General features: G+C 42.8%; 1 long non-coding RNA gene across 1 annotated transcript; it reads right to left on the bottom strand.

Moving 5' to 3' along the window:
- Positions 1-2,075: 2,075 nt before the first annotated feature.
- On the bottom strand, positions 2,076-2,746 carry LOC134993163 (uncharacterized). The gene is made up of 3 exons (XR_010197050.1): positions 2,658-2,746; positions 2,324-2,498; positions 2,076-2,225 (listed from the first exon to the last, which is right to left on the bottom strand). It is a non-coding gene; the product is annotated as an uncharacterized LOC134993163 (long non-coding RNA).
- Between the last annotated feature and the right edge of the window lie 23,929 nt (positions 2,747-26,675).

Consider the following 26,675-nt stretch of genomic DNA (forward strand, 5'->3'; position numbering starts at 1 on the left):
GCCCCCAGTGCCAAATATAGCCCCCCCCATGTGCCAGGTACACATATACCTCCCCAGTGCCACATTATCCCCAGTGCCAGATATTCCCCCACAGTGCCACATTTGCTCCCAGTGCCAAAATATGCCCCAGTGCCAGATATTCCCCCCCAGTGCCACATATGCCCCGTGCCAGATATTCCCCCCCCAGTGCCACATATTGCCCCCCCCAGTGCCACATATGCCCCAGTGCCAGATATCCCCCCCATGCCACATATGCCCCAGTGCCAGATATTCCCCCCCAGTGCCACATATGCCCCGTGCCAGATATTCCCCCCCAGTGCCACATATTGCCCCCCCCAGTGCCACATATGCCCCAGTGCCAGATATCCCCCCCCGTGCCACATATGCCCCAGTGCCAGATATTCCCCCCAGTGCCATAAATGTCCCCAGTGCCAGATATTCTCTCCCCCCCTCCCTGCCAAATATGCCCCCAGTGCCAGATATTCCCCCCAGTGCCATAAATGTCCCCAGTGCCAGATATTCCCCCCAGTGCCATAAATGTCCCCAGTGCCAGATATTCCCCCATTGCCAGATATGCCCCCTCAGTGCCAGATATGCCCCCTCAGTGCGTCGTTCCCCATCCCCTTCCTCCTCCGCCGCCGCCGCTCCCCTGCTGTTAGGAGGGACACGGAGGGCACAGTGCGCGCCTCTCCTGTGTCTCCGGCGGCCGCGGGTCATTGTAATAAAGGAAGTGCTCACGAACGGCACTTCCTTTATGAGACCCGCGGCCGCCGGAGACCCAGGAGGGACACAGGAGAGGCGCGCACTGTGCCCTCTGTGTCCCTCCTAACAGCAGGGAGGAAACGAGACCGCAGACTGACATGCGGACGCTCGTCCGCATGTCAGTCTGCACTAAATCAGTGGCGCCCCCGCAGCCCCTCGCCCCCAAGCCACCGTGAGGGCTGCGGGGGCAGTAGTTACGCCACTGTATGTTGACTGTTTTCTGCCCAGCGATATCAGTGATCACACGGGCTCAGCAAGATCACTCAGCACACAGAGCTGCACCAGCGATGTGTGCTGAGCGATCTGTCACTGCCCGTGTTTGCAATAGAGAAAACATGGGTGATGACTAGATCTTTCAAGCATGCAGGGACGCACATCACTATCGCTATAGTCCATACACACATAGAGATTTGTGCTGTATTTCTAAGTGACTCAGCAAATCAATTAGAAAAGCAGCCCAAATCGCTATGTGTGTGTGATCGTATTCAGGTCATTCTGATGTACAGTATTGCCAGCTTTAGAGTCCAGTTCTTAATTGTGTAGGTGTGAAAATCTCAGTGTGAGAGGCCTTTGAAGTAGATTCCTTGGGGAATAGAGTTACAGCACAGTAACGTGTATTCTGGGTGGGGGAAGGGCTGCTGTCCTGGAATTTGAAATTCACAGTGAACTTTTAGCAATTCAGAGCCTCAGTTTATTAATGCAAAAATTGGGGTTATTTGTTACTCAGAGCACAGAGGTGAATGAAGTCTAAAGTGACATTAAAGAATAAGTTAATTAAAACCTAATAGTGCTACAAGGTAATGGAACATATTATAAGACTTTGCAATGATAAAATAATTCCAACTAAATAGTATAAATATACTGTAAGTTAGACAAAACTGAATGCAATCACTTGGATGCTTTGTACAATCCATACACAATTACAAAATACAGTGTTGCAGAGGTGACTACTTTTTTTTTTTTAAACAATTTTCAAGATTGCATAACAAATGTAATACTAGGGTGAAGTACATGTTACAGATAAAATATAACAAATTAATTAATTTAAGCAGGTAGTCTAATTTTGATATTTCAAGCATTTGCAGAAAGGATGAGTACGATAGGTAAAGGGCCCTTTATGCAAATTCTATGCATTATTCGTTTGCGTACTGTCTTTTTTGATGTGTCGACATATGGCCTGTCGACCAATATTGGTCGACCTAATGACTGTTGACCTTCTTTTTGTCGACAATATGATCCATTCCAATTACATGCAGCTGGCTTGTCCATTTCTTTCTATAATCACTGGCAGCACAGAAAATAAATGGTCTACATAATTATTACAGGTCTCCAATGTAAGTACGTTTTTCCAAAATGTATTGATGCCATCAATCAGTTGCTCTTTTGTCCTTGGCTTACATTGAGAACGAATATAACTTTTCATTTGAGACCACACTAGCTCGATAGGATTCATGTCCGGTGATCTGTGAAAAGTCAATAAAGGGAGAGAATTTAAATATGGAATATTTGGCATTTCATGCTTTATAGGAAGCATCAGTCTACAGGGCAAAACTGTACTTACTCTGGTGGTGTGCGTTACCAAATGATGCCTTTTTCCTCTATGAATTTGGCCGAAGCACTATGTTTTGGATCATTGTCCTGGAACATTCGATGTCCAGATGACCAATACTTTCTTACATACGGCACTAAAGTATCATTAATGATCATGGACTGGAAGAATGTTTTATCCATGATACCTGACGTAGAACAATAAAAAAAACAGGATTTTATATACCTACCAGTAAATCCTTTTCTCGTAGTCCATAGACTTACAGTAGTCACTGGACAGTAGTTCTAAATAGAAAATATTGAAAAACAACATAGTAATGTACATTACTACTGTACTTTATATGTACCTTCAAAAATTAAAATTGGTCCTGGGCCTCTGCGGGAGATACCACCCCACACATGTACTTTTAATGGGTGCTTTGGAGATGGCTTAAATGATAAATGGCCACGTTTGCGGAAGGACCTCCTTGCAAACCTCTCAAGTGCTACAGAAGTTTCATCTGTAAATATGACATTGTCAAAATTTTCTCCAATAGCAATCCATTGACGAGCCTGTTGAACTCTCTTTTCCTTGTTAACATCTCTAATCATGTGAGTCATCCTGTGAAAGGAATGTAAAATGGGATACAGTTTACAGTGGGAATAGGATAATTGAGCGTCCAAACTAAGATAATGTTAAAGAAAAATCAGATGCTGATTTCAGAGATGTAATTAGTTTACCGCACTGTATACAAACTGTATAGAAATTGTATTATAATTGTAATTGAAATTTCAATTTACTGTACAATACCTAGCACCGGCATAAGTCCAACCAAGTTGCCTCCGCATTCTTTTTATGCTACTACAGGAGATGTCAAGGCCATACTCAGCTTGCAGAATACGACGGAGTTCTATGGCAGTAAGCTCATCATTAGCAGCAGTCAGCTCATCTACTATTTTCTTGACTCTCCTAAAGTACAGTCGATGAAAAATTAGAGATTATAATCAAAATGTAAAGTACTATCTATAGTATATCTATGCCAATTCAGCAAGAATACAGTATTGTCAAAGAGTTTAAATAAAAACAAATGACAAGGGTGTATCGTACTGTATGTGTATCGGCAGAGCCGGATTAAGACCATGGGGGGCCTGTGGCTCTTAATACTGTGGAGCCTCTAATAAAAAGAAGGCAGCTGAATATATATATATATATATATATATATATGCAGCAGCTTAATGTGCTCCCCAAGCAGCACACGGCGGACCTCCTGACCTGCCCTGCACTACCGTCCCCACTGCAGCAGTGGCCACACAGACAGGACAGCTGAGCTGAGCGACGGCTCAGCTGTCCAATAATGTATGAATGAAGTAGCCAGTCATTGGATGGGCACGCAGGCTGCAGGGACTGGCTGCTTCATTCATATATTATTGGACAGCTGAGCTGTCGCTCAGCTCAGCTGTCCTACCTGTGCGGCCGCCTATGCAGCGAGGACGTGAGCCGGGAGCCCAGCACCGCAGATTGGATCGGAAGAGAGATCCGATCTGTGGTGTGGCAGGGGGCCCTTTGGAAAGGGGGGCCCGGGGTACGTACTCCCCCCCCCTTTAATCTAGCTCTGTGTATCGGTGCTCTCTCCTCCAGCGATTTTGAGCTGAAAGCAGCTCCCTTTTGGTTGTTTGAGCTGCTTTTGTGAATAATGTTGAAAAGCATACCATATAGATGCCTCTGTTGAAGTCACAGTATTTGCGGTCATCCTCCTGGCTAATGCTCCTACCGGTAGCCTTTTAGTTGGAGTGGACATCTTATTCGCTTTAACCGCAATGTGACCGCTTGTCCTCCCGGCCGGTACTTTCACTCCTGGCCTTAACCGGAGTCAATGGGTAGATGGTTACACAGCCATTTCCCTGCTTTGGGGATGTGATTCAGCCAGCCAGCTGATGGATAATGATCCGCTGCAGTCTGTGTATGGAGATGGTGACAGACGCGTTTCCCAGCCTACTCAATAGCATCGGCCGCTTCCTCAATTTTTTTATTTTTTATGTGATGCCGGCCGGCACTAAGTATAATTGTGAAAAGGAATATTGATAGAAATAAAAATATTTTTTAAATATCCACAACAGATGTGTATAGCGCTCTCTCGATTGTTTTTTTCTCTAATTCAGATCTATTCACTTGCTAGCTATTTTTTGCAGCGCTGCGAACAGATAGACGCCACCTATAGGGGAGTGTACTTTAGCTTTGCAAGTGTGCGAACGCGTGTGCATCCGCCCTGTACAAAAACAGCTTGTGCAGTTTCTGAGTTGCTCTGACCTAACTCAGCCGCAGCGATCCCTTCAGCCTATTCAAGCCCGGAATTGACATCAGACACCCACCCTGCAAATGCCTCAACACGCCTGCGTTTTTCCAGACACTCCCAGAAAATGGTCAGTTGACACCCACAATCGCGCTCTTCCTATCAATCTCTTTGCGATCGGCTGTGCGAATGGATTCTTCGCTAGAACCAGTGCACAGCAACGATCCGCTTTGTACCCATACGACGTGCCTGGAAAAATTGACTACTGGGACCTACACACGTAGCGATTTAGGCTGCTTTTCTAAGTGATTTGAGTGAATCGCTTAGAAATTCAGCACAAATTGCTCTGTGCGTGGACTATAGCAATAGTGATGCGCATCCCCGCGCTTCACTATCGCCCATCTAGTTAGTTCAAGCATGTGTGAAAGATCTAGTCATCTCCCGTGTTTTCTCTATTGAGAACTCGTGCAGTGACAGATCGCTCAGCACACATTGTTGGTGCAGCGCTGTGTGCTGAGCGATCTGAGCAATCTAATACCCCGTGTGTAGGCCCCATTATTCAGCAGCAGAAAAGAAAAGTATAATATATCCATTGGATTAAAGAGAAGCAATAGGTTATAGCAATACAGTAACTGAGATAATTTAGGCTTTGTTCATGAACCCATAATAATCTCTGGATTACACACTGAATTGAGAAAAAAATAACTGCGTTCTCTCCCTCTTTCATCATCAAATGCTGTTCATACTTATAGTAGGTAGGGATGAGCGGGCTCAGATCTACAAGATCCGAGCCCATCCGAACTTCCCGATCCGAGCCGGGATCAGAGTCCGGCTCGGGTTTTCCTTCCAGACTCAGATCCCGGAACAAGTCAAAACGTCATCATCCCGCTGTCGGATTCTCGCGAGATCTGGACTATATGCTATTCCACACTTCTTGCTGCAATTATCACTCCAGCATTGCAGAGGGAGCAGGACGGACATGTCTGTTGTCTGTCTGTGGGAGGGTGGCGGGAAGGGTGGCGTTGGGTGGGTGCTGGTTCTGCTGTCGGTGCTGTTGTCCTGTGCTGTAACAAATCAGTCCAGTGCTTGGGCTATGCTGCCATAATAAGTCACTGGGTGCTCTGTCTGCCATACAAGTGGGGGCTGCATCTGTCTGCCATAAATCAGTCCAGTGCTGTGGCTGTGCTCCATAATAAGTCACTGGGTGCTCTGTGTGCCATACACATGGGTGCTGTGTCTGTCTGCCACAAATCAGTCCAGTGCTGGGGCTATGCTGCCATAATAAGTCACTGAGTGCTCTGTCTGCCATACAAGTGGGGTCTGCGTCTGTCTGCATAAATCAGTCCAGTGCTGTAGCTGTGCTCGATAATAAGTCACTCAGTGCTCTGTCTGCCATACAAGCGGGTGAAGAAACATGAGACCAAGGGCCTGATCAGCCTGGATGTCTGAGTCCTGGGGGGGGCGCAGCACCGGCACAATAGATGCTTAGGCTCTACCTACTACTGGAAGCTGCAGATTCCATGCAGACAGCATGGAAGATGGCCCTTTAAAAATGGCAGCTGCCTTCTAGGAAACATATACTAGAGGTATTACTAGACCATTACCCAGCGCTACCCGGAATGAGCATGTAACCCCCTGGCACTGAGCATGTAACCCCCTGGCACTGAGCATGTAACCCCTATAGCAACAAGCATATGTAACCCCTGGCAACGAGCATGTAACCCCTGGCAATGAGCATGTGACCGGGTCCAACTTCCGGTCAGCAGAATCACGGATGCCGGCGGAGTGCTGGCAGTATCCCCAGTGCAGTTGTGCCGGCGGTATCCTCAGTGCAGGAGTGTCGGCAGCCCCCGCACCCCACCCGCGATCGCGGCACCCCCGCACCCCAACCGCGATCGCTGCACCCCCCGCACCCCACCCATGATCGCGGTACCCCCGCACCCCACCCACGATCGCGGCACCCCCCGCATATCACCCGCGATCGCGGCACCCCCCGCATATCACCCACGATCGCGGCACCCCCCGCATATCACCCACGATCGCAGCACCTCTGCTCCCCTCCTGCAGTCACTGCCCCCCCAAGATCGCGGCACCCCTTCCCCCTCGCCACCACCAGGGCCAGCTCCAGCCCGCACCGGCTCCCGCACCGGTAATTCACCCCCCCCCCCCCGCGCGCCCGCCAGCCTCCCTCCGCCCGCACCGGCTCCCGCACCGCTAATTCACCCCCCCCAACCCGTCCGCCAGCCTACCTCCGCCCGCACCGGCTCCCGCACCGCTAATTCCCCCCCCCGCGCCAGCCTTCTGTCACTTCAGACGCGCACAGAGCTAATCAGGTGAGTGCCACGGAGTCGCGCTTCCTGATTGGCTGAAGAGACACTTCTGTGACAGCTGTCACGAGGGTGTCTCTGCATTCGTGGAAAGGGGTCCCATGTGTAAACATGGGACCCCTTTCAGTCCGTTTGGTCCTGGTGTTCGGTTTGTTGTTTTGCCAAGTACGTGGATTATAATCTGGACCCTGGATCAGGTGAGTATAATTATCTTTTATTTTCAGGTACCCGTGGATTCTACTTGGAGAAGAGGACCGACTGCTTTGTGTCAACATTGGTAAGTATGTGTGTGTCGACATGTGTGAAATAAAGTTTTACTGTCACGGTGTGTGTCTCCTGTTTTTATTTGGGTATTTTTTTTCCATTAGAACTACAGGTACCAGCGGGCCCGTTTTTCTCCCGCATGCTGGTACTTGTGGTTCTCCAAGTACCAGCTTGCGGGGAGGCTTGCTGGGACTTGTAGTACTGCTGGAAAAAACAATATTCTTTCAATTTTCTCAAGGCTGTCAGCCCCCCATCCGCAGCCTTTGGACGGGGGGGACAGCCTTGGGCTTCACCCCTGGCCCTTGGGTGGCTGGGGGGGGACCCCTTGATTGAAGGGGTCCCCACTCCCCCAGGGTACCCCGGCCAGGGGTGACTAGTTGGATATTTAATGCCACGGCCGCAGGGCACTGTATAAAAGTGACCCCCGGCTGTGGCATTATCTGACCAGCTAGTGGAGCCCGATGCTGGTGTAAAAAATACGGGGGACCCCTACACTTTTTGTCCCCCGTATTTTTTGCACCAGCACCAGGCGCAGAGCACGGTGCTGGTTTTAAAAATACGGGGGATCCCCTGTCCATTTTTCCCCTGGATTTTTAGAACCAGGACCGGCTCGAAGAGCCCGAGGCTGGTTATGCTTTGGAGGGGGGACCCCACGTAATTTTTTTTCGGGTTTTTCCCATTCCATTTGAACAAAAAAAAAATAATAATAATCTTTTTAAAAATATATAAATAATACTTGTGCCTCCAAAAAAGACAAACCAAGTACCTAATCCCTTCTAATATAAATAGATATGCTATTACCCAAAAAAAAAACACCAAAAAAAACATGTTTTTAAATTTTTTTATTAGATTCCGCCAGCAAAGTGTGGCGGATTGAAAATGACCGAAACCGAAACGTTAAGCTGGCAGAACAGGGTCACGTATGTTCTTGATTTTTGAAAAGTCCTAGAGTGCCGCCTATCGTTTGTGATATGTTTGCTTTTTGAAGCTCAGGAGGGCACCAGGCAAGCTGTACATTTTACTACATTGGGAGTGCCGAATATCTACATCTGGTATATATATATATATATATATATATATATTTATTTGCCTTGGCAGCCCAACCATGCTGGTATCCATAGTTCAGTATAAAAATAAGTAAATCTAATAAATGTATGGTGGTGAAAGAAAAGCCCAGTTTCACTGAAAAAAAGACACTTCTGCATGTTTTGAAATTAAAAAACAAAACAAAACTGAAGAACTGTAGGAAGGCACTGTCCGCCTACTTCGGTGACATCTCAAGTTGGACAGAAGTTGGAAGGTTGGTTGGTCTGATGAAAAGTTGGTTAGATGTGTGGAGCACTGGTAAAAAGTTGGTGAGATGTGTGGGGCACTGTTTTAGTTGAACAGACAAGTTGGATGGTTGGAAGTTTGGAGTGTTGGAGAAAAGTTGGTCTGATGTATGGCTAGCTTAAGTCCAGACCTACTTAGAAACTGCACAACATTTTTTACCATAGCAGGCCTGCACAAGCGATTGCAGCCTTGCTATGGGGAAGAAACAACCCTCATAGGTGGAGATACGGGCTGCAAAAAGCAGCTTCGTGCGATCAACTCGTAATGAGGCCCTTTATTTGGAAATATTTTATCATTGCAAAATCTTATATGTTCTTTTACTCTATAGCACTAAGGTTTTTCTTAACTTATTATTTAATTTCACTTTAAACTTAATTCACCTCTGTGCTCTGAGCAACATACTGTATAGTAACATCCCCCAGCCAGGTTAAAATCTGTACCCACCAAGGAGTCTACTTCAAAGGCCTCTCATACTGAGATTTTCACACCTACACAATTAGCAATTATACTCTAAAGCTGGCCATAAATCAGAACGACCTGATTACAGTGTCTATTTAACAGCAATGTTGGTGGAAAGCTACGTTACGTGATGCACTGGACACCCAGTGGTGAAACTATGAATTGTCATGAATTGTCATTGCACAACATGATGGCCCAACAACAAAAGGAATTCATGTCATGCCAAATTTACTGCCATTGCACTCTTTTCAGAAAGGTAATAGTGGACACATCTGTAGCCCTGAATTTTCCAATGCGCAGCTCTTTGCAAAAGAGAGATATTGGCAAGGAAAAGCTGTATTGTACCATTGCATTTTTCTACCAAACGAAGGACACTAGAAAGAAAATTTTAAAGCCTCCTGTTAGACCATCATCTACACGGCATAGCCATGAATTTTCCAATGCGCCGCTCTTTGCAAAAGAGAGACATTGGCAAGGAAAAGCTATCTTGTACCTTTGCATTTTTCTCCCAAACGAAGGACACTAGAATTAAAATTTTAAAGCCTCCTGTTAGGCCATCATCTACACGACATAGCCCTGAATTTTCCAATGCGCAGCTCTTTGCAAAAGAGAGATATTGGCAAGGAAAAGCTGTCTTGTACCTTTGCATTTTTCTCCCAAACGAAGGTCACTAGAAAGAAAATTTTAAAGCCTCCTGTTAGGCCATCATCTACACGACATAGCCCTGAATTTTCCAATGCGTAGCTCTTTGCAAAAGAGAGATATTGGCAAGGAAAAGCTGTCTTGTACCTTTGAAATTTTTCTCCCAAACGAAGGACACTAGAAAGAACATTTTAAAGCCTCCTGTTAGGCCATCATCTACACGACATAGCCCTGAATTTTCCAATGCGCAGCTCTTTGCAAAAGAGAGATATTGGCAAGGAAAAGCTGTCTTGTACCTTTGCATTTTTCTCCCAAACGAAGGACACTAGAATGAAAATTTTAAAGCCTCCTGTTAGTGCTTTATCTACACGGCATAGCCCTGAATTTTCCAATGCGTAGCTCTTTGCAAAAGAGAGATATTGGCAAGGAAAAGCTGTCTTGCACCTTTGCATTTTTCTCCCAAACGAAGGACACTAGAATTAAAATTTTAAAGCCTCCTGTTAGGCCATCATCTACACGACATAGCCCTGAATTTTCCAATGCGCAGCTCTTTGCAAAAGAGAGATATTGGCAAGGAAAAGCTGTCTTGTACCTTTGCATTTTTCTCCCAAACGAAGGACACTAGAAAGAAAATTTTAAAGCCTCCTGTTAGACCATCATCTACACGACATAGCCCTGAATTTTCCAATGCGCAGCTCTTTGCAAAAGAGAGATATTGGCAAGGAAAAAGTTGTCTTGTACCATTGCATTTTTCTCCCAAACGAAGGACACTAGAATTAAAATTTTAAAGCCTCCTGTTAGGCCATCATCTACACGATATAGCCCTAAATTTTCCAATGCGCAGCTCTTTGCAAACGAGAGATATTGGCAAGGAAAAGCTGTCTTGTACCTTTGCATTTTTCTCCCAAACGAAGGACACTAGAAAGAAAATTTTAAAGCCTCCTGTTAGGCCATCATCTACACGACATAGCCCTGAATTTTCCAATGCGCAGCTCTTTGCAAAAGAGAGATATTGGCAAAGAAAAGCTGTCTTGTACCATTGCATTTTTCTCCCAAACGAAGGACACTAGAAAGAAAATTTTAAAGCCTCCTGTTAGACCATCATCTACACGACATAGCCCTGAATTTTCCAATGCGCAGCTCTTTGCAAAAGAGAGATATTGGCAAGGAAAAGCTGTATTGTACCTTTGCATTTTTCTCCCAAACGAAGGACACTAGAATTAAAATTTTAAAGCCTCCTGTTAGGCCATCATCTACACGATATAGCCCTGAATTTTCCAATGCGCAGCTCTTTGCAAAAGAGAGATATTGGCAAGGAAAAGCTGTCTTGTACCTTTGCATTTTTCTCCCAAACGAAGGACACTAGAAAGAAAATTTTAAAGCCTCCTGTTAGACCATCATCTACACGACATAGCCCTGAATTTTCCAATGCGCAGCTCTTTGCAAAAGAGAGATATTGGCAAGGAAAAAGCTGTCTTGTACCATTGCATTTTTCTCCCAAACGAAGGACACTAGAATTAAAATTTTAAAGCCACCTGTTAGGCCATCATCTACACGATATAGCCCTGAATTGTCCAATGCGCAGCTCTTTGCAAACGAGAGATATTGGCAAGGAAAAGCTGTCTTGTACCTTTGCATTTTTCTCCCAAACGAAGGACACTAGAAAGAAAATTTTAAAGCCTCCTGTTAGGCCATCATCTACACGACATAGCCCTGAATTGTCCAATGCGCAGCTCTTTGCAAACGAGAGATATTGGCAAGGAAAAGCTGTCTTGTACCTTTGCATTTTTCTCCCAAACGAAGGACACTAGAAAGAAAATTTTAAAGCCTCCTGTTAGGCCATCATCTACACGACATAGCCCTGAATTTTCCAATGCGCAGCTCTTTGCAAAAGAGAGATATTGGCAAGGAAAAGCTGTATTGTACCATTGCATTTTTCTCCCAAACGAAGGACACTAGAAAGAAAATTTTAAAGCCTCCTGTTAGGCCATCATCTACACGACATAGCCCTGAATTTTCCAATGCGCAGCTCTTTGCAAAAGAGAGATATTGGCAAGGAAAAGCTGTCTTGTACCTTTGCATTTTTCTCCCAAACGAAGGTCACTAGAAAGAAAATTTTAAAGCCTCCTGTTAGGCCATCATCTACACGACATAGCCCTGAATTTTCCAATGCGTAGCTCTTTGCAAAAGAGAGATATTGGCAAGGAAAAGCTGTCTTGTACCTTTGCATTTTTCTCCCAAACGAAGGACACTAGAAAGAAAATTTTAAAGCCTCCTGTTAGGCCATCATCTACACGACATAGCCCTAAATTTTCCAATGCGCAGCTCTTTGCAAAAGAGAGATATTGGCAAGGAAAAGCTGTCTTGTACCTTTGCATTTTTCTCCCAAACGAAGGACACTAGAATGAAAATTTTAAAGCCTCCTGTTAGTGCTTTATCTACACGACATAGCCCTGAATTTTCCAATGCGTAGCTCTTTGCAAAAGAGAGATATTGGCAAGGAAAAGCTGTCTTGCACCTTTGCATTTTTCTCCCAAACGAAGGACACTAGAATTAAAATTTTAAAGCCTCCTGTTAGGCCATCATCTACACGACATAGCCCTGAATTTTCCAATGCGCAGCTCTATGCAAAAGAGAGATATTGGCAAGGAAAAGCGGTCTTGTACCTTTGCATTTTTCTCCCAAACGAAGGTCACTAGAAAGAAAATTTTAAAGCCTCCTGTTAGGCCATCATCTACACGACATAGCCCTGAATTTTCCAATGCGTAGCTCTTTGCAAAAGAGAGATATTGGCAAGGAAAAGCTGTCTTGTACCTTTGCATTTTTCTCCCAAACGAAGGACACTAGAAAGAAAATTTTAAAGCCTCCTTGTTAGGCCATCATCTACACGACATAGCCCTGAATTTTCCAATGCGCAGCTCTTTGCAAAAGAGAGATATTGGCAAGGAAAAAGTTGTCTTGTACCATTGCATTTTTCTCCCAAACGAAGGACACTAGAATTAAAATTTTAAAGCCTCCTGTTAGGCCATCATCTACACGATATAGCCCTAAATTTTCCAATGCGCAGCTCTTTGCAAACGAGAGATATTGGCAAGGAAAAGCTGTCTTGTACCTTTGCATTTTTCTCCCAAACGAAGGACACTAGAAAGAAAATTTTAAAGCCTCCTGTTAGGCCATCATCTACACGACATAGCCCTGAATTTTCCAATGCGCAGCTCTTTGCAAAAGAGAGATATTGGCAAAGAAAAGCTGTCTTGTACCATTGCATTTTTCTCCCAAACGAAGGACACTAGAAAGAAAATTTTAAAGCCTCCTGTTAGACCATCATCTACACGACATAGCCCTGAATTTTCCAATGCGCAGCTCTTTGCAAAAGAGAGATATTGGCAAGGAAAAGCTGTATTGTACCTTTGCATTTTTCTCCCAAACGAAGGACACTAGAATTAAAATTTTAAAGCCTCCTGTTAGGCCATCATCTACACGATATAGCCCTGAATTTTCCAATGCGCAGCTCTTTGCAAAAGAGAGATATTGGCAAGGAAAAGCTGTCTTGTACCTTTGCATTTTTCTCCCAAACGAAGGACACTAGAAAGAAAATTTTAAAGCCTCCTGTTAGACCATCATCTACACGACATAGCCCTGAATTTTCCAATGCGCAGCTCTTTGCAAAAGAGAGATATTGGCAAGGAAAAAGCTGTCTTGTACCATTGCATTTTTCTCCCAAACGAAGGACACTAGAATTAAAATTTTAAAGCCACCTGTTAGGCCATCATCTACACGATATAGCCCTGAATTGTCCAATGCGCAGCTCTTTGCAAACGAGAGATATTGGCAAGGAAAAGCTGTCTTGTACCTTTGCATTTTTCTCCCAAACGAAGGACACTAGAAAGAAAATTTTAAAGCCTCCTGTTAGGCCATCATCTACACGACATAGCCCTGAATTGTCCAATGCGCAGCTCTTTGCAAACGAGAGATATTGGCAAGGAAAAGCTGTCTTGTACCTTTGCATTTTTCTCCCAAACGAAGGACACTAGAAAGAAAATTTTAAAGCCTCCTGTTAGGCCATCATCTACACGACATAGCCCTGAATTTTCCAATGCGCAGCTCTTTGCAAAAGAGAGATATTGGCAAGGAAAAGCTGTATTGTACCATTGCATTTTTCTCCCAAACGAAGGACACTAGAAAGAAAATTTTAAAGCCTCCTGTTAGGCCATCATCTACACGACATAGCCCTGAATTTTCCAATGCGCAGCTCTTTGCAAAAGAGAGATATTGGCAAGGAAAAGCTGTCTTGTACCTTTGCATTTTTCTCCCAAACGAAGGTCACTAGAAAGAAAATTTTAAAGCCTCCTGTTAGGCCATCATCTACACGACATAGCCCTGAATTTTCCAATGCGTAGCTCTTTGCAAAAGAGAGATATTGGCAAGGAAAAGCTGTCTTGTACCTTTGCATTTTTCTCCCAAACGAAGGACACTAGAAAGAAAATTTTAAAGCCTCCTGTTAGGCCATCATCTACACGACATAGCCCTAAATTTTCCAATGCGCAGCTCTTTGCAAAAGAGAGATATTGGCAAGGAAAAGCTGTCTTGTACCTTTGCATTTTTCTCCCAAACGAAGGACACTAGAATGAAAATTTTAAAGCCTCCTGTTAGTGCTTTATCTACACGACATAGCCCTGAATTTTCCAATGCGTAGCTCTTTGCAAAAGAGTGATATTGGCAAGGAAAAGCTGTCTTGCACCTTTGCATTTTTCTCCCAAACGAAGGACACTAGAATTAAAATTTTAAAGCCTCCTGTTAGGCCATCATCTACACGACATAGCCCTGAATTTTCCAATGCGCAGCTCTATGCAAAAGAGAGATATTGGCAAGGAAAAGCGGTCTTGTACCTTTGCATTTTTCTCCCAAACGAAGGTCACTAGAAAGAAAATTTTAAAGCCTCCTGTTAGGCCATCATCTACACGACATAGCCCTGAATTTTCCAATGCGTAGCTCTTTGCAAAAGAGAGATATTGGCAAGGAAAAGCTGTCTTGTACCTTTGCATTTTTCTCCCAAACGAAGGACACTAGAAAGAAAATTTTAAAGCCTCCTTGTTAGGCCATCATCTACACGACATAGCCCTGAATTTTCCAATGCGCATCTCTTTGCAAAAGAGAGATATTGGCAAGGAAAAGCTGTCTTGTACCTTTGCATTTTTCTCTCAAACGAAGGTCACTAGAAAGAAAATTTTTAAGCCTCCTGTTAGACCTTCATCTACAAGGCATAGCCATGAATTTTCCAATGCGCAGCTCTTTGCAAAAGAGAGATATTGGCAAGGAAAAGCTATCTTGTACCTTTGCATTTTTCTCCCAAACGAAGGACACTAGAAAGAAAATTTTAAAGCCTCCTGTTAGGCCATCATCTACACGACATAGCCCTGAATTTTCCAATGCGTAGCTCTTTGCAAAAGAGAGATATTGGCAAGGAAAAGCTGTCTTGTACCATTGCATTTTTCTCCCAAACGAAGGACACTAGAAAGAAAATTTTAAAGCCTCCTGTTAGGCCATCATCTACACGACATAGCCCTGAATTTTCCAATGCGCAGCTCTTTGCAAAAGAGAGATATTGGCAAGGAAAAGCTGTCTTGTACCTTTGCATTTTTCTCCCAAACGAAGGACACTAGAATGAAAATTTTAAAGCCTCCTGTTAGGCCATCATCTACACGACATAGCCCTTAATTTTCCAATGCGCAGCTCTTTGCAAAAGAGAGATATTGGCAAGGAAAAGCTGTCTTGTACCTTTGCATTTTTCTCCCAAACGAAGGACACTAGAAAGAAAATTTTAAAGCCTCCTGTTAGGCCATCATCTACACGACATAGCCCTTAATTTTCCAATGCGCAGCTCTTTGCAAAAGAGAGATATTGGCAAGGAAAAGCTGTCTTGTACCTTTGCATTTTTCTCCCAAACGAAGGACACTAGAAAGAAAATTTTAAAGCCTCCTGTTAGACCATCATCTACACGGCATAGCCATGAATTTTCCAATGCGCCGCTCTTTGCAAAAGAGAGACATTGGCAAGGAAAAGCTATCTTGTACCTTTGCATTTTTCTCCCAAACGAAGGACACTAGAATTAAAATTTTAAAGCCTCCTGTTAGGCCATCATCTACACGACATAGCCCTGAATTTTCCAATGCGCAGCTCTTTGCAAAAGAGAGATATTGGCAAGGAAAAGCTGTCTTGTACCTTTGCATTTTTCTCCCAAACGAAGGTCACTAGAAAGAAAATTTTAAAGCCTCCTGTTAGGCCATCATCTACACGACATAGCCCTGAATTTTCCAATGCGTAGCTCTTTGCAAAAGAGAGATATTGGCAAGGAAAAGCTGTCTTGTACCTTTGAAATTTTTCTCCCAAACGAAGGACACTAGAAAGAACATTTTAAAGCCTCCTGTTAGGCCATCATCTACACGACGTAGCCCTGAATTTTCCAATGCGCAGCTCTTTGCAAAAGAGAGATATTGGCAAGGAAAAGCTGTCTTGTACCTTTGCATTTTTCTCCCAAACGAAGGACACTAGAATGAAAATTTTAAAGCCTCCTGTTAGTGCTTTATCTACACGGCATAGCCCTGAATTTTCCAATGCGTAGCTCTTTGCAAAAGAGAGATATTGGCAAGGAAAAGCTGTCTTGCACCTTTGCATTTTTCTCCCAAACGAAGGACACTAGAATTAAAATTTTAAAGCCTCCTGTTAGGCCATCATCTACACGACATAGCCCTGAATTTTCCAATGCGTAGCTCTTTGCAAAAGAGAGATATTGGCAAGGAAAAGCTGTCTTGTACCTTTGCATTTTTCTCCCAAACGAAGGACACTAGAAAGAAAATTTTAAAGCCTCCTTGTTAGGCCATCAACTACACGACATAGCCCTGAATTTTCCAATGCGCAGCTCTTTGCAAAAGAGAGATATTGGCAAGGAAAAGCTGTCTTGTACCTTTGCATTTTTCTCCCAAACGAAGGTCACTAGAAAGAAAATTTTAAAGCCTTCTGTTAGGCCATCATCTACACGACATAGCCCTGAATTTTCCAATGCGCAGCTCTTTGCAAAAGAGAGATATTGGCAAGGAAAAGCTGTATTGTACCATTGCATTTTTCTCCCAAACGAAGGACACTAGAAAGAAAATTTTAAAGCCTCCTGTTATGCCATCATCTACACGACATAGCCCTGAATTTTCCAATGCGCAGCTCTTTGCAAAAGAGAGATATTGGCAAGGAAAAGCTGTCTTGTACCATTGCATTTTTTTCCCAAACGAAGGACACTAGAAAGAAAATTTTAAAGCCTCCTGTTAGACCTTCATCTACAAGGCATAGCCATGAATTTTCCAATGCGCAGCTCTTTGCAAAAGAGAGATATTGGCAAGGAAAAAGCTGTCTTGTACCATTGCATTTTTCTCCCAAACAAAGGACACTAGAATTAAAATTTTAAAGCCTCCTGTTAGGCCATCATCTACACGATATAGCCCTGAATTTTCCAATGCGCAGCTCTTTGCAAACGAGAGATATTGGCAAGGAAAAGCTGTCTTGTACCTTTGCATTTTTCTCCCAAACGAAGGACACTAGAAAGAAAATTTTAAAGCCTCCTGTTAGACCATCATCTACACGGCATAGCCATGAATTTTCCAATGCGCAGCTCTTTGCAAAAGAGAGATATTGGCAAGGAAAAGCTGTCTTGTACCTTTGCATTTTTCTCCCAAACGAAGGACACTAGAATTAAAATTTTAAAGCCTCCTGTTAGGCCATCATCTACACGATATAGCCCTGAATTTTCCAATGCGCAGCTCTTTGCAAAAGAGAGATATTGGCAAGGAAAAGCTGTCTTGTACCTTTGCATTTTTCTCCCAAACGAAGGACACTAGAAAGAAAATTTTAAAGCCTCCTGTTAGACCATCATCTACACGACATAGCCCTGAATTTTCCAATGCGCAGCTCTTTGCAAAAGAGAGATATTGGCAAGGAAAAAGTTGTCTTGTACCATTGCATTTTTCTCCCAAACGAAGGACACTAGAATTAACATTTTAAAGCATCCTGTTAGGCCATCATCTACACGATATAGCCCTAAATTTTCCAATGCGCAGCTCTTTGCAAACGAGAGATATTGGCAAGGAAAAGCTGTCTTGTACCTTTGCATTTTTCTCCCAAACGAAGGACACTAGAAAGAAAATTTTAAAGCCTCCTGTTAGGCCATCATCTACACGACATAGCCCTGAATTTTCCAATGCGCAGCTCTTTGCAAAAGAGAGATATTGGCAAAGAAAAGCTGTCTTGTACCATTGCATTTTTCTCCCAAACGAAGGACACTAGAAAGAAAATTTTAAAGCCTCCTGTTAGACCATCATCTACACGACATAGCCCTGAATTTTCCAATGCGCAGCTCTTTGCAAAAGAGAGATATTGGCAAGGAAAAGCTGTATTGTACCTTTGCATTTTTCTCCCAAACGGAGGACACTAGAATTAAAATTTTAAAGCCTCCTGTTAGGCCATCATCTACACGATATAGCCCTGAATTTTCCAATGCGCAGCTCTTTGCAAAAGAGAGATATTGGCAAGGAAAAGCTGTCTTGTACCTTTGCATTTTTCTCCCAAACGAAGGACACTAGAAAGAAAATTTTAAAGCCTCCTGTTAGACCATCATCTACACGACATAGCCCTGAATTTTCCAATGCGCAGCTCTTTGCAAAAGAGAGATATTGGCAAGGAAAAAGCTGTCTTGTACCATTGCATTTTTCTCCCAAACGAAGGACACTAGAATTAAAATTTTAAAGCCACCTGTTAGGCCATCATCTACACGATATAGCCCTGAATTGTCCAATGCGCAGCTCTTTGCAAACGAGAGATATTGGCAAGGAAAAGCTGTCTTGTACCTTTGCATTTTTCTCCCAAACGAAGGACACTAGAAAGAAAATTTTAAAGCCTCCTGTTAGGCCATCATCTACACGACATAGCCCTGAATTGTCCAATGCGCAGCTCTTTGCAAACGAGAGATATTGGCAAGGAAAAGCTGTCTTGTACCTTTGCATTTTTCTCCCAAACGAAGGACACTAGAAAGAAAATTTTAAAGCCTCCTGTTAGGCCATCATCTACACGACATAGCCCTGAATTTTCCAATGCGCAGCTCTTTGCAAAAGAGAGATATTGGCAAGGAAAAGCTGTATTGTACCATTGCATTTTTCTCCCAAACGAAGGACACTAGAAAGAAAATTTTAAAGCCTCCTGTTAGGCCATCATCTACACGACATAGCCCTGAATTTTCCAATGCGCAGCTCTTTGCAAAAGAGAGATATTGGCAAGGAAAAGCTATCTTGTACCTTTGCATTTTTCTCCCAAACGAAGGACACTAGAATTAAAATTTTAAAGCCTCCTGTTAGGCCATCATCTACACGACATAGCCCTGAATTTTCCAATGCGCAGCTCTTTGCAAAAGAGAGATATTGGCAAGGAAAAGCTGTCTTGTACCTTTGCATTTTTCTCCCAAACGAAGGTCACTAGAAAGAAAATTTTAAAGCCTCCTGTTAGGCCATCATCTACAAGACATAGCCCTGAATTTTCCAATGCGTAGCTCTTTGCAAAAGAGAGATATTGGCAAGGAAAAGCTGTCTTGTACCTTTGAAATTTTTCTCCCAAACGAAGGACACTAGAAAGAACATTTTAAAGCCTCCTGTTAGGCCATCATCTACACGACGTAGCCCTGAATTTTCCAATGCGCAGCTCTTTGCAAAAGAGAGATATTGGCAAGGAAAAGCTGTCTTGTACCTTTGCATTTTTCTCCCAAACGAAGGACACTAGAATGAAAATTTTAAAGCCTCCTGTTAGTGCTTTATCTACACGGCATAGCCCTGAATTTTCCAATGCGTAGCTCTTTGCAAAAGAGAGATATTGGCAAGGAAAAGCTGTCTTGCACCTTTGCATTTTTCTCCCAAACGAAGGACACTAGAATTAAAATTTTAAAGCCTCCTGTTAGGCCATCATCTACACGACATAGCCCTGAATTTTCCAATGCGTAGCTCTTTGCAAAAGAGAGATATTGGCAAGGAAAAGCTGTCTTGTACCTTTGCATTTTTCTCCCAAACGAAGGACACTAGAAAGAAAATTTTAAAGCCTCCTTGTTAGGCCATCAACTACACGACATAGCCCTGAATTTTCCAATGCGCAGCTCTTTGCAAAAGAGAGATATTGGCAAGGAAAAGCTGTCTTGTACCTTTGCATTTTTCTCCCAAACGAAGGTCACTAGAAAGAAAATTTTAAAGCCTTCTGTTAGGCCATCATCTACACGACATAGCCCTGAATTTTCCAATGCGCAGCTCTTTGCAAAAGAGAGATATTGGCAAGGAAAAGCTGTATTGTACCATTGCATTTTTCTCCCAAACGAAGGACACTAGAAAGAAAATTTTAAAGCCTCCTGTTATGCCATCATCTACACGACATAGCCCTGAATTTTCCAATGCGCAGCTCTTTGCAAAAGAGAGATATTGGCAAGGAAAAGCTGTCTTGTACCATTGCATTTTTTTCCCAAACGAAGGACACTAGAAAGAAAATTTTAAAGCCTCCTGTTAGACCTTCATCTACAAGGCATAGCCATGAATTTTCCAATGCGCAGCTCTTTGCAAAAGAGAGATATTGGCAAGGAAAAAGCTGTCTTGTACCATTGCATTTTTCTCCCAAACAAAGGACACTAGAATTAAAATTTTAAAGCCTCCTGTTAGGCCATCATCTACACGATATAGCCCTGAATTTTCCAATGCGCAGCTCTTTGCAAACGAGAGATATTGGCAAGGAAAAGCTGTCTTGTACCTTTGCATTTTTCTCCCAAACGAAGGACACTAGAAAGAAAATTTTAAAGCCTCCTGTTAGGCCACCATCTACACGACATAGCCCTGAATTTTCCAATGCGCAGCTCTTTGCAAAAGAGAGATATTGGCAAAGAAAAGCTGTCTTGTACCATTGCATTTTTCTCCCAAACGAAGGACACTAGAAAGAAAATTTTAAAGCCTCCTGTTAGACCATCATCTACACGGCATAGCCATGAATTTTCCAATGCGCAGCTCTTTGCAAAAGAGAGATATTGGCAAGGAAAAGCTGTCTTGTACCTTTGCATTTTTCTCCCAAACGAAGGACACTAGAATTAAAATTTTAAAGCCTCCTGTTAGGCCATCATCTACACGATATAGCCCTGAATTTTCCAATGCGCAGCTCTTTGCAAAAGAGAGATATTGGCAAGGAAAAGCTGTCTTGTACCTTTGCATTTTTCTCCCAAACGAAGGACACTAGAAAGAAAATTTTAAAGCCTCCTGTTAGACCATCATCTACACGACATAGCCCTGAATTTTCCAATGCGCAGCTCTTTGCAAAAGAGAGATATTGGCAAGGAAAAAGTTGTCTTGTACCATTGCATTTTTCTCCCAAACGAAGGACACTAGAATTAACATTTTAAAGCATCCTGTTAGGCCATCATCTACACGATATAGCCCTAAATTTTCCAATGCGCAGCTCTTTGCAAACGAGAGATATTGGCAAGGAAAAGCTGTCTTGTACCTTTGCATTTTTCTCCCAAACGAAGGACACTAGAAAGAAAATTTTAAAGCCTCCTGTTAGGCCATCATCTACACGACATAGCCCTGAATTTTCCAATGCGCAGCTCTTTGCAAAAGAGAGATATTGGCAAAGAAAAGCTGTCTTGTACCATTGCATTTTTCTCCCAAACGAAGGACACTAGAAAGAAAATGTTAAAGCCTCCTGTTAGACCATCATCTACACGACATAGCCCTGAATTTTCCAATGCGCAGCTCTTTGCAAAAGAGAGATATTGGCAAGGAAAAGCTGTATTGTACCTTTGCATTTTTCTCCCAAACGAAGGACACTAGAATTAAAATTTTAAAGCCTCCTGTTAGGCCATCATCTACACGATATAGCCCTGAATTTTCCAATGCGCAGCTCTTTGCAAAAGAGAGATATTGGCAAGGAAAAGCTGTCTTGTACCTTTGCATTTTTCTCCCAAACGAAGGACACTAGAAAGAAAATTTTAAAGCCTCCTGTTAGACCATCATCTACACGACATAGCCCTGAATTTTCCAATGCGCAGCTCTTTGCAAAAGAGAGATATTGGCAAGGAAAAAGCTGTCTTGTACCATTGCATTTTTCTCCCAAACGAAGGACACTAGAATTAAAATTTTAAAGCCACCTGTTAGGCCATCATCTACACGATATAGCCCTGAATTGTCCAATGCGCAGCTCTTTGCAAACGAGAGATATTGGCAAGGAAAAGCTGTCTTGTACCTTTGCATTTTTCTCCCAAACGAAGGACACTAGAAAGAAAATTTTAAAGCCTCCTGTTAGGCCATCATCTACACGACATAGCCCTGAATTGTCCAATGCGCAGCTCTTTGCAAACGAGAGATATTGGCAAGGAAAAGCTGTCTTGTACCTTTGCATTTTTCTCCCAAACGAAGGACACTAGAAAGAAAATTTTAAAGCCTCCTGTTAGGCCATCATCTACACGACATAGCCCTGAATTTTCCAATGCGCAGCTCTTTGCAAAAGAGAGATATTGGCAAGGAAAAGCTGTATTGTACCATTGCATTTTTCTCCCAAACGAAGGACACTAGAAAGAAAATTTTAAAGCCTCCTGTTAGGCCATCATCTACACGACATAGCCCTGAATTTTCCAATGCGCAGCTCTTTGCAAAAGAGAGATATTGGCAAGGAAAAGCTGTCTTGTACCTTTGCATTTTTCTCCCAAACGAAGGTCACTAGAAAGAAAATTTTAAAGCCTCCTGTTAGGCCATCATCTACACGACATAGCCCTGAATTTTCCAATGCGTAGCTCTTTGCAAAAGAGAGATATTGGCAAGGAAAAGCTGTCTTGTACCTTTGCATTTTTCTCCCAAACGAAGGACACTAGAAAGAAAATTTTAAAGCCTCCTGTTAGGCCATCATCTACACGACATAGCCCTAAATTTTCCAATGCGCAGCTCTTTGCAAAAGAGAGATATTGGCAAGGAAAAGCTGTCTTGTACCTTTGCATTTTTCTCCCAAACGAAGGACACTAGAATGAAAATTTTAAAGCCTCCTGTTAGTGCTTTATCTACACGACATAGCCCTGAATTTTCCAATGCGTAGCTCTTTGCAAAAGAGAGATATTGGCAAGGAAAAGCTGTCTTGCACCTTTGCATTTTTCTCCCAAACGAAGGACACTAGAATTAAAATTTTAAAGCCTCCTGTTAGGCCATCATCTACACGACATAGCCCTGAATTTTCCAATGCGCAGCTCTATGCAAAAGAGAGATATTGGCAAGGAAAAGCGGTCTTGTACCTTTGCATTTTTCTCCCAAACGAAGGTCACTAGAAAGAAAATTTTAAAGCCTCCTGTTAGGCCATCATCTACACGACATAGCCCTGAATTTTCCAATGCGTAGCTCTTTGCAAAAGAGAGATATTGGCAAGGAAAAGCTGTCTTGTACCTTTGCATTTTTCTCCCAAACGAAGGACACTAGAAAGAAAATTTTAAAGCCTCCTTGTTAGGCCATCATCTACACGACATAGCCCTGAATTTTCCAATGCGCAGCTCTTTGCAAAAGAGAGATATTGGCAAGGAAAAGCTGTCTTGTACCTTTGCATTTTTCTCCCAAACGAAGGTCACTAGAAAGAAAATTTTAAAGCCTTCTGTTAGGCCATCATCTACACGACATAGCCCTGAATTTTCCAATGCGCAGCTCTTTGCAAAAGAGAGATATTGGCAAGGAAAAGCTGTATTGTACCATTGCATTTTTCTCCCAAACGAAGGACACTAGAAAGAAAATTTTAAAGCCTCCTGTTATGCCATCATCTACACGACATAGCCCTGAATTTTCCAATGCGCGGCTCTTTGCAAAAGAGAGATATTGGCAAAGAAAAGCTGTCTTGTACCATTGCATTTTTCTCCCAAACGAAGGACACTAGAAAGAAAATTTTTAAGCCTCCTGTTAGACCTTCATCTACAAGGCATAGCCATGAATTTTCCAATGCGCAGCTCTTTGCAAAAGAGAGATATTGGCAAGGAAAAGCTATCTTGTACCTTTGCATTTTTCTCCCAAACGAAGGACACTAGAAAGAAAATTTTAAAGCCTCCTGTTAGGCCATCATCTACACGACATAGCCCTGAATTTTCCAATGCGTAGCTCTTTGCAAAAGAGAGATATTGGCAAGGAAAAGCTGTCTTGTACCATTGCATTTTTCTCCCAAACGAAGGACACTAGAAAGAAAATTTTAAAGCCTCCTGTTAGGCCATCATCTACACGACATAGCCCTGAATTTTCCAATGCGCAGCTCTTTGCAAAAGAGAGATATTGGCAAGGAAAAGCTGTCTTGTACCTTTGCATTTTTCTCCCAAACGAAGGACACTAGAATGAAAATTTTAAAGCCTCCTGTTAGTGCTTTATCTACACGACATAGCCCTGAATTTTCCAATGCGTAGCTCTTTGCAAAAGAGAGATATTGGCAAGGAAAAGCTGTCTTGCACCTTTGCATTTTTCTCCCAAACGAAGGACACTAGATTTAAAATTTTAAAGCCTCCTGTTAGGCCATCATCTACACGACATAGCCCTGAATTTTCCAATGCGCAGCTCTATGCAAAAGAGAGATATTGGCAAGGAAAAGCGGTCTTGTACCTTTGCATTTTTCTCCCAAACGAAGGTCACTAGAAAGAAAATTTTAAAGCCTCCTGTTAGGCCATCATCTACACGACATAGCCCTGAATTTTCCAATGCGTAGCTCTTTGCAAAAGAGAGATATTGGCAAGGAAAAGCTGTCTTGTACCTTTGCATTTTTCTCCCAAACGAAGGACACTAGAAAGAAAATTTTAAAGCCTCCTTGTTAGGCCATCATCTACACGACATAGCCCTGAATTTTCCAATGCGCATCTCTTTGCAAAAGAGAGATATTGGCAAGGAAAAGCTGTCTTGTACCTTTGCATTTTTCTCTCAAACGAAGGTCACTAGAAAGAAAATTTTTAAGCCTCCTGTTAGACCTTCATCTACAAGGCATAGCCATGAATTTTCCAATGCGCAGCTCTTTGCAAAAGAGAGATATTGGCAAGGAAAAGCTATCTTGTACCTTTGCATTTTTCTCCCAAACGAAGGACACTAGAAAGAAAATTTTAAAGCCTCCTGTTAGGCCATCATCTACACGACATAGCCCTGAATTTTCCAATGCGTAGCTCTTTGCAAAAGAGAGATATTGGCAAGGAAAAGCTGTCTTGTACCATTGCATTTTTCTCCCAAACGAAGGACACTAGAAAGAAAATTTTAAAGCCTCCTGTTAGGCCATCATCTACACGACATAGCCCTGAATTTTCCAATGCGCAGCTCTTTGCAAAAGAGAGATATTGGCAAGGAAAAGCTGTCTTGTACCTTTGCATTTTTCTCCCAAACGAAGGACACTAGAATGAAAATTTTAAAGCCTCCTGTTAGGCCATCATCTACACGACATAGCCCTTAATTTTCCAATGCGCAGCTCTTTGCAAAAGAGAGATATTGGCAAGGAAAAGCTGTCTTGTACCTTTGCATTTTTCTCCCAAACGAAGGACACTAGAAAGAAAATTTTAAAGCCTCCTGTTAGGCCATCATCTACACGACATAGCCCTGAATTTTCCAATGCGCAGCTCTTTGCAAAAGAGAGATATTGGCAAGGAAAAGCTGTCTTGTACCTTTGCATTTTTCTCCCAAACGAAGGACACTAGAATGAAAATTTTAAAGCCTCCTGTTAGTGCTTTATCTACACGACATAGCCCTGAATTTTCCAATGCGTAGCTCTTTGCAAAAGAGAGATATTGGCAAGGAAAAGCTGTCTTGCACCTTTGCATTTTTCTCCCAAACGAAGGACACTAGAATTAAAATTTTAAAGCCTCCTGTTAGGCCATCATCTACACGACATAGCCCTGAATTTTCCAATGCGCAGCTCTATGCAAAAGAGAGATATTGGAAAGGAAAAGCGGTCTTGTACCTTTGCATATTTCTCCCAAACGAAGGTCACTACAAAGAAAATTTTAAAGCCTCCTGTTAGGCCATCATCTACACGACATAGCCCTGAATTTTCCAATGCGTAGCTCTTTGCAAAAGAGAGATATTGGCAAGGAAAAGCTGTCTTGTACCTTTGCATTTTTCTCCCAAACGAAGGACACTAGAAAGAAAATTTTAAAGCCTCCTGTTAGGCCATCATCTACACGACATAGCCCTGAATTTTCCAATGCGCAGCTCTTTGCAAAAGAGAGATATTGGCAAGGAAAAGCTGTCTTGTACCATTGCATTTTTCTCCCAAACGAAGGACACTAGAAAGAAAATTTTAAAGCCTCCTGTTAGACCATCATCTACACGGCATAGCCATGAATTTTCCAATGCGCAGCTCTTTGCAAAAGAGAGATATTGGCAAGGAAAAGCTGTCTTGTACCTTTGCATTTTTCTCCCAAACGAAGGACACTAGAATTAAAATTTTAAAGCCTCCTGTTAGGCCATCATCTACACGATATAGCCCTGAATTTTCCAATGCGCAGCTCTTTGCAAAAGAGAGATATTGGCAAGGAAAAGCTGTCTTGTACCTTTGCATTTTTCTCCCAAACGAAGGACACTAGAAAGAAAATTGTAAAGCCTCCTGTTAGGCCATCATCTACACGACATAGCCCTGCATTTTCCAATGCGCAGCTCTTTGCAAAAGAGAGATATTGGCAAGGAAAAGCTGTCTTGTACCTTTGCATTTTTCTCCCAAACGAAGGACACTAGAAAGAAAATTGTAAAGCCTCCTGTTAGGCCATCATCTACACGACATAGCCCTGCATTTTCCAATGCGCAGCTCTTTGCAAAAGAGAGATATTGGCAAGGAAAAGCTGTCTTGTACCTTTGCATTTTTCTCCCAAACGAAGGACACTAGAATGAAAATTTTAAAGCCTCCTGTTAGTGCTTTATCTACACGACATAGTCCTGAATTTTCCAATGCGTAGCTCTTTGCAAAAGAGAGATATTGGCAAGGAAAAGCTGTCTTGCACCTTTGCATTTTTCTCCCAAACGAAGGACACTAG

Source organism: Pseudophryne corroboree, unplaced genomic scaffold (assembly GCF_028390025.1).
Source record: "Pseudophryne corroboree isolate aPseCor3 unplaced genomic scaffold, aPseCor3.hap2 scaffold_1250, whole genome shotgun sequence".
In the NCBI taxonomy this organism is placed as follows: Eukaryota; Metazoa; Chordata; class Amphibia; order Anura; family Myobatrachidae; genus Pseudophryne; species Pseudophryne corroboree.